The sequence below is a fragment of the Centruroides sculpturatus genome, unplaced genomic scaffold (genome assembly GCF_000671375.1).
Source record: "Centruroides sculpturatus isolate CEXI.00-Female unplaced genomic scaffold, Cexi_2.0 scaffold557, whole genome shotgun sequence".
Classification (NCBI taxonomy): Eukaryota; Metazoa; Arthropoda; class Arachnida; order Scorpiones; family Buthidae; genus Centruroides; species Centruroides sculpturatus.
The window spans coordinates 452,898-460,723 of NW_019384744.1; the positions used below are offsets into that span (position 1 = coordinate 452,898).

The 7,826-nt window shown below is 26.4% G+C and overlaps 1 protein-coding gene across 4 annotated transcripts in view; it reads left to right on the forward strand.

Annotated features, from left to right (window-relative positions):
* LOC111628425 (mushroom body large-type Kenyon cell-specific protein 1-like) overlaps positions 1 to 7,826 on the forward strand; it is a 165,178-nt gene that overhangs the window by 124,977 nt on the left and 32,375 nt on the right. The gene's annotated exons all lie outside the window — the stretch shown is intronic.

The following is a 7,826-nucleotide window of genomic DNA, read 5'->3' on the forward strand; positions in this document are numbered from 1 at the left end:
CGTTAGTAACGAATCGTTCGAAAAGTCTAACGAAATAGGAATAACGATGACTTCATTCTCGCTTAACTCGTTTGACTTTACGAACATACCCAATGTTAACTTTACATTCCAAAGATAAAGTTTTTCTTTTCTTGTTTGATGCAGAAGAATTAGTTCTACTTCGTTTGGATGACATAGTAGAGTCTCTCGAGTTTCCATAGATATAACAAACACAGAAATAAATAACACAAAATAAATTGTAGCTATGTATGGATTCCGCTCGACACATCCGAACATGTAAGCTGAACAATAGTGTGGGAGGAGTGAGTAATCAAGGGTTGTGTGGCGCTCAAACAAAAGATGAATCGACGAGATTTGAAAATCACGTAACTCTGGGTTTGCGTAAGTCGGGGTATTACTGTATTGTACAAAAGATAGAAAAGTATGGAGTTTTTTAAATGATAGATTAAAATATTTATTTTTGGTAATCTCATGTAAAAGAATTAATGGCCTAAAATATACTGGAAATTTTTTGGAATTTCTCCTATTTTTAGAATGTTCCTTATATCTTGTTTATAAATATAAACATAAAATTCAATAGTTATTATTTATTTATTTATTTAAAGATTAGAGGGACTGTCTGTGTTTACACAAACATCTGTCCTAGGAAGTTGGAAAGAAGAGTTTTAGAAAAGAGGGTAGAGGGAACAAGAAGTAAAGTGGGATAGAAAAGTTGGAAAGAAGCATGGGATCCTAGAGTGTCCGCTTCACAATTAATGAACATACTTTGTTACATCCTATTTACAATTTTTTACTATGCTGTGCATAACAATTTTATCACGGTAAACTATCCTATGTTGGATAACTGTAATTAACCGTAACACTGACTTGAACAAGATATACAGGTCATGGCCTGCTTGGCCAGATTTGATTCCAGCTATATTACATTCTTTGACATTGTTGTTACATGCTGTACTGTTTCTTGTTGGTCATTTTCTGAGTTTACAATCTTTTGGAGATTTACCTGCTGTCTTCTTGCAGCTTTGTACCTTCCTTGTTATTAGTTGGGTTGCCTATCTGTAAAAGTTTTGTTTGTTTTATAAAAGTTTTCATTGCTGTCCATAAGAATAAAATAATGTTTTCAACCATTTTTTAACAATCTTCCTCAGTTAACATTTTTATTTTATCAATATTTATTTGCTGGATTTTTAAAGGTGTGTTTTATTCTCAGTTTGTTATCCAGTACGTACATTATATTTAAGTATTGCCATCCATCTCGTTTGGCTTTCCAGGATTTCTGAGAAATTTGGTGGCCAGTTGACACCTGTTGTCAGGCATTTCCCCATGAAGTTCAGTCTTTCTTGTTTGTACTTCTCACAGTGGAATAGGTAGTGGGTGGTGTCTCCCACTGTTTCTCCATCACAGTTGCAGGTGTTGGTTTTGTATTTCTTGAAATGATATAAGTACTCTGGGAAGTTCCCATGTCCCATCAGTGTTTGTGTGACTATTGCTTCCGGGTGTAAGTGTTTGATTTTCTTCCAGAAAGGAATTGATGGGATGAAAGCAAAGCACTGTCTACCTGTTTCAGCGGTATTCCACTCCCTTTGCCATTTTTCGTTAATCTCCATTGTTAGTTCTCTTTTGGAGTATGTCATCAGAACTCTCTCATATGTTGGCTGTGTTTTAAAACTGTCTGCTTTTTTCGTGAGCTTGTGATCTCAAATTGTGTTCTCTGGCTATAGTTAGTCTCTTTGATTCTCTGATTTTGTGTACAGTACTATATTCCATAGTCTGTTTTTTGTATTAATTGTTCCTTTATTTTTCGTGTTAGTGGGCAGTTATTACCAAACTTATTGTGATTGGTTGGTTTTTGTCTGTTCTCCAATAGTTATTATTAAACTAAATGATTACCAAATTTTATCAGGCTATATTACTACTACTATTATTAATTAAGTGCTATATAATTTGGCACTAGAGTAGGTGTTAGATGGCATCTCTTACTAAATTTAATAATTAATTTACGTTTTGGAAGGATAGAATCAGCCCAAAGTGGGACTCAAACCTTCATCTTCTGTTTACTTTGCAGTCAGGTTATATCTTTTGTTTTATGTTTACTGTAAACATTTCCTAAAGAAATTGAGATCATAACTGTGTATATCTGCTAAATTTTAAATCTTATCAAGTTCTTTGCCTTGATATTAGTTATAACATCATAATATAGCTTTATTAACAGAAAGGGACACAATCTTGTGAGATCTTTACAATATGCTAGAATGTATAGTAGTACAATGGAGTTTTTCTTAAAATTGTATTTTATATCTGTCAATATCCAAGATTTAAGAAAAACATTTTAGACATGTTTGATTGGTCTTTTTTAAATCACAATATTTACTGGATACAAGAGTAGTTAAGGTCTCTAATCCTCCTCTTCATTTCAAAATATCAAAATGTTTTATAAAATTTTGTTTTATTAGATAAACTTTGAATTGAGATAGTTTCAAGATGTTAGATTAAAATTTCTATGGTTGCATCAAAAATAGACATTTTAAAGTCTATGTTTTGACTGTAAAATTTATTTTTGAATCTAAAATAAGATATGTGTACAAGAAATAGTAACTTGGAGAGATTGCTTAAAGGAAAAATTTTTATGAACTTCAATAATAATAAAATTGGATCTGCTTTTATAGCTGTGTCATCTTTACATACATAGTTAAAAAGTTATACTTTCTTCTCCATTCATTATGAATTCTGCTAAGTCCAAGACTAATTTTTCACTGTTTTAACAAAAAATTTATACCTACTTCCAACGTAGAATAATCTTTCTAATTTAAATGTAGAGTTTAGAATGTTTGAATAATAGGTTTGATTCTAAAAAGTTTTAATGAAACCAAAAATATTCTAGTTTTAAATAAAGATGTTTACATTCTATAGAATAAAGTTAACATTTTAAAAAAATGTAATTTAAAAAAGAAAAGATTGATTTCATACTGGTATGTATGATGTGTAGCCAGAGAAATTCTACTAGCCTATTAAATCATTGGAAATAATTGTTTTTCTGCAAATCTGCAAAACTGATTAGTTAATGCATTTTAATTAATTACCATGTCTTAATTCTTCCTATAATTATTTACTTATGTTTATTATTTTTCATCCTATCTCCATTTTAGCCTATTTTATTTACATTTCAAATTTATATTCATTAGATAAGTTCTTGAAATGGACAAAAATTTGAATACACTGGAATTATGTATAAAAATATAAAAAATATATTGTATTTTTTTTTANAATAAATCAATAAATATAAATTATTCAATGTACATTATACTATTGTTTTATTTATATTTTTACAGTTTAAACTGTATAAACCAGAATTTCGTGAGGTACTGTATTTTATAACATGTTTCTATTTTGAACAGGTTTTAGTATATATTTTTTTAAAACTACATCAATAAATTTCATATAGTTAACATTCATTTTTTTAGTAGAATCATTTTTACATACATAAAAAAATTCTATTACTGGCTTTATGATCCAAATTAATGCAAAGTGATTCCAGCTAAGGATAGGAATATTTGATTACAAAAATTGAGAACTACTTGATTGCAAAATGTTCTTGCTGTTCTCAAGAACCTGTACTAAGTATTCAGATACCTTTCAAATGTGATCCTTATGAGCTCATATAATAGCCAATTTGAGTACCCAAAACTAGTATGTTGCTCTGCTGCCAGAATTTCTAATCACATTACAGTAATATAAAGATCAAGTTATTGTGATCTGACTTCTTGAAGAATTTTAATATTCTTAATTAATCATTTACTTGAATACTTGGTACTAGTTAGTTACTAATTTTTCTGTACAAGGCAAATTAACAGCACTATATTTGTGCTAATCTTGTTGACATTGCTTGTTCTCAAGAATTCAGTTCTTAAAAACTCATTTGATTTTCAAATATATTCAATTCTGTCCTTAGGTATTTACAACAAAGATTAATATTAACAAAATTCTTGTCACATAACCTTCATTTTCCTGATTCAAAATTGTTCTTGGAATACAGTTTGTTATGCTCTGTTATGATTGTTATATTTTGGAACAATTTTACCTATATGTCTACAAGTGGAATCTTAATTTTCCACTTTATCCAGGTTAAGTTACATTCTTTATAACCAAAAACCTCTTTTGCCTCTGCATTGGACAGGTTTCTAGCATATAGTAAGATTTAACGTGAAAAATTGCTTAATTCCAAAGAATTTTTTCCATTTTCTCCAGGTTCCATTTTAGACTGGTTTTACTCATTTTACACATATTAATATATCTTGCACATTTAAATTCATTATTAATTAATATATGTTTTTAAAACACATTTGATTTAATGGACTTTTGACAATAGTGAATACTGAGGGTTTATTGTACATTTCTATAACATAATCTTGTTTATTCTTCTTGTTAATTTAAAATGTATATATAAACTTGAATTATTGTAATTTTTATATGAGAGATGCTTTAAAGAAGGATTTATAAGGAAGTATTTTTTCATTCATTCATCATACAAGATACAACTATTTGAATTATTTCACTCATCATCAAGATGATGAGTGAAATAACTCAAAAAATAACTATTGTTTTTATATACTCCATTAAAGCATTTCTTTCATAGTTTTAGTTTTGGAATTATAACTTACTACTATAATTTTTTAAAAATATAATTCGTAAAATTTATTTGTTTATATCTTACACTTTTGCACCCTCCAAGTAGAAAAATGTAATGTGATTGATATTTAGAGGAAGTAAAATTAATATATCTAACAGAAAACATAATTTTTGATAATGGAGCAGATTCAGGGAAAATTTCCCTTGGAAATAAAATTATTATATTACATATATAATGGAGCAGATTTTATGAATCACACAAGGAAATTAAATCAAGCTAAGAAATATAATCTAATATAGGAAATAAAAATGATAAATGAGAATTAGATATAAACAAAGTACTTAAAAAAACAAGAATTAAATTTAATTAAGACTGGTGGAGATAACAAAGTGATAAAAGTGAAATAATTTTATCCTTAATTATTAATGCTATTTTATTTAAATGAAGAGTCTATTTTGGAATTTCCACAATAAAAAGTAAACTATTCTGCTTATAAATAATACTTTTATTTGAAATAAATAATAATAATAATAATAAATAAGTAAATGTTTACACAACTAAGTATCAAAATTTTAGTTTGATATGTAATGATTGGTAATAATTTTCTGAAGTAAAAATGGGAAATAAAATTGTTAGTTATTAAGTAATGAAATATGCTCAATATAGATAAAATTAATTTTTCTGTTACTTTTTTTATTTTATTTTTTTTGTGTTAATAACGATATTATTATGAAAGGAATAATTTTATAAAATAATTTCCAGATGATTTTAATGGATAATTTTATGACAGTTATGAAGAGAAAAGTTGAAAGAATAAATAGTATGTACTGTACTTGTCACCTGTTACATTATTGTTTTTGCAATTTTAAGTAAAAACTCTTTTACAAAGAACAAGAAATTACTCTTGTATAAAGCTGGAATGATTCATTGGATTATGTAACATTTAGAAGATCTAACAAGTAAATTGGGACTGAAGATTCAATTTTAAATTTATGAAATATTTGCATTCACAAATGAATACAAAGTGTAGAACTGTTTCAGAAACTTTTAGCAATATTATGAATTTCTGAAAATGTAAGAATTTCTGAAGCATTAGATATTATTAAAAAGAACAGAAGAAAAAGAAAATGTGTAAAATTAAAGGTAGGTGGAATTTATTAATTATGGCTAAATCTTAGTTTGAAGATAATTTTATCATGCCATATATGTCAATAGTATATTTTAATCTTATTTATGAAATGTAGGGAATTTAATATCTAAATAGAAGGCACTTGTGATGTATAAAATGACTATAATATCTGAAAGTATAGTCATATTCATTTAATAGTTAAATGAATAGGACTATACTTATAAATAAAGCTTATTTTACATAAAATTGATACAAAAAATGTTTCATAAGAATACTATAATTCTTATAGAAATGCATTTAATAGTCTTATAGTATTTTAAAATAGATATTTTATGTTAATTATAATTATAAAATTAATACATGCGAATCTTCTTCATTCTTGATGTGGATTTACATGAAAAAATTATTGTATGTTTTTTAGACATTAGCAAGGTTGTGACCAAAGTTTTCAATGCAAAAATGTGTATGTTGGATGTTCAGTGCCACCTTCCTGTAAGCCTAGAAGTTTGACAATGGCATTTGGAACATCAGTGGAATCATGCTCAATGTTCCAAACGTCATTGTCAAACTTCTAGGCTTACAGGAAGGCAGCACTGAACATCCAACATATAATTTTTTGCATTGAGAATGTCGTCTGCAGCCTTGCTAATTAATAATTTTCCTTGAAAACCAAATTGTATATAAATTAAAGGTTCCTATGGTAGCATAAATTATATATTTTTAATAATATAGAACTATTAAGTGTTTCGTAAATAATTAAAATATGTAAAAAAACATTTTCAAATTGTATATACAGCTTACATTAATAAAGTTAAATTAAATGTTGTTATTTTTATTTTATGTTCTTAATTTTATAGCACAAAAGTTTGAGAATTATTAGTCATTTACATCTCTAATTCATAGCTCTTAGAATCTGTAATAATATATATTGTCAATGTATAATTATAATATATATATATATTATTTGAAACATAAATAGATACAATAAACCCTTCATTTAACAGACTAATTGGAAGAAAGGGACATTCACTATTGGCAAAAGACAAAAGTCCATTAAATTGAGTGTACAGTATTTGAAAAACATATTAATAATGAGTTTAAAATGTGCAAGATGTATTAAAATGTTTTTTATGATGTATAAGTAGGAATAAAATAATTTATAATATAATTTAGTAATTTATACTTGTTAACTCATTGTTTCATCTTTTAGCATGCTCTGTTTGCAAATAAAAGAAAAAGGGCATTGAGTTTTCCTTTATGACAAATTTTTGTCCATTAAATTGAGGGTTTACTGTACTTTAATTTTGTACTGTATGAATACTGAGAAAAAATAATTCAGTTTGTTAATTATTACTTTTGGTGCTATAGATTTATTTTAAAACTTCTGTGGTATACATTCTAAAATTTATTATATATAACAAAATAGTTTATTTGTTATTTTCATTATAAATACAGTGGAACCTTGCTTAACGAGCATAATTTGTTCCAGAATTTTACTCATAATGCAAAACACTCGTTAAACAAAACAGTTTTCGTCATATAAATTAATGTAAAATACAATAATGCATTCCATGCCAAAAAAAAATACTAAAATATTTTATGTATAATGTTTATTCAAAGAAAATTATACAATATACATTGTTAAGGAGGATGAATCATCATCTTTTCTTCTAGCATGGAATGAACCAACCTGGAATGGGAATTTGATTTGCAGAAAACAAAAAAATCACAGATATGTCTGATAAACACATCAAACAATATACCAAATTCTTGGGCTATGTAAAGCAGAGCTGTGGAGTCGGAGTTGGGAAAAATGTGTTGACTCCGACTCCCGCATTTTAAATTTAATTTAGTTTTTTTTATTTAAATGAAAGAAAATTTATTTTATATTTAATCATTTTTAAAAATTTTTTTGTATTTTGTTATAATTCATTTATTTTAAATACAAAATGAACAATTTAATTTATTAAATATGTATCAATAGTTTTCTTTGTAGTATTTATGTTTAATAGTAAAATTATTTTGACCCAATTGAATTTGAATATTTTTTATTCATTCCTTTATTATCCC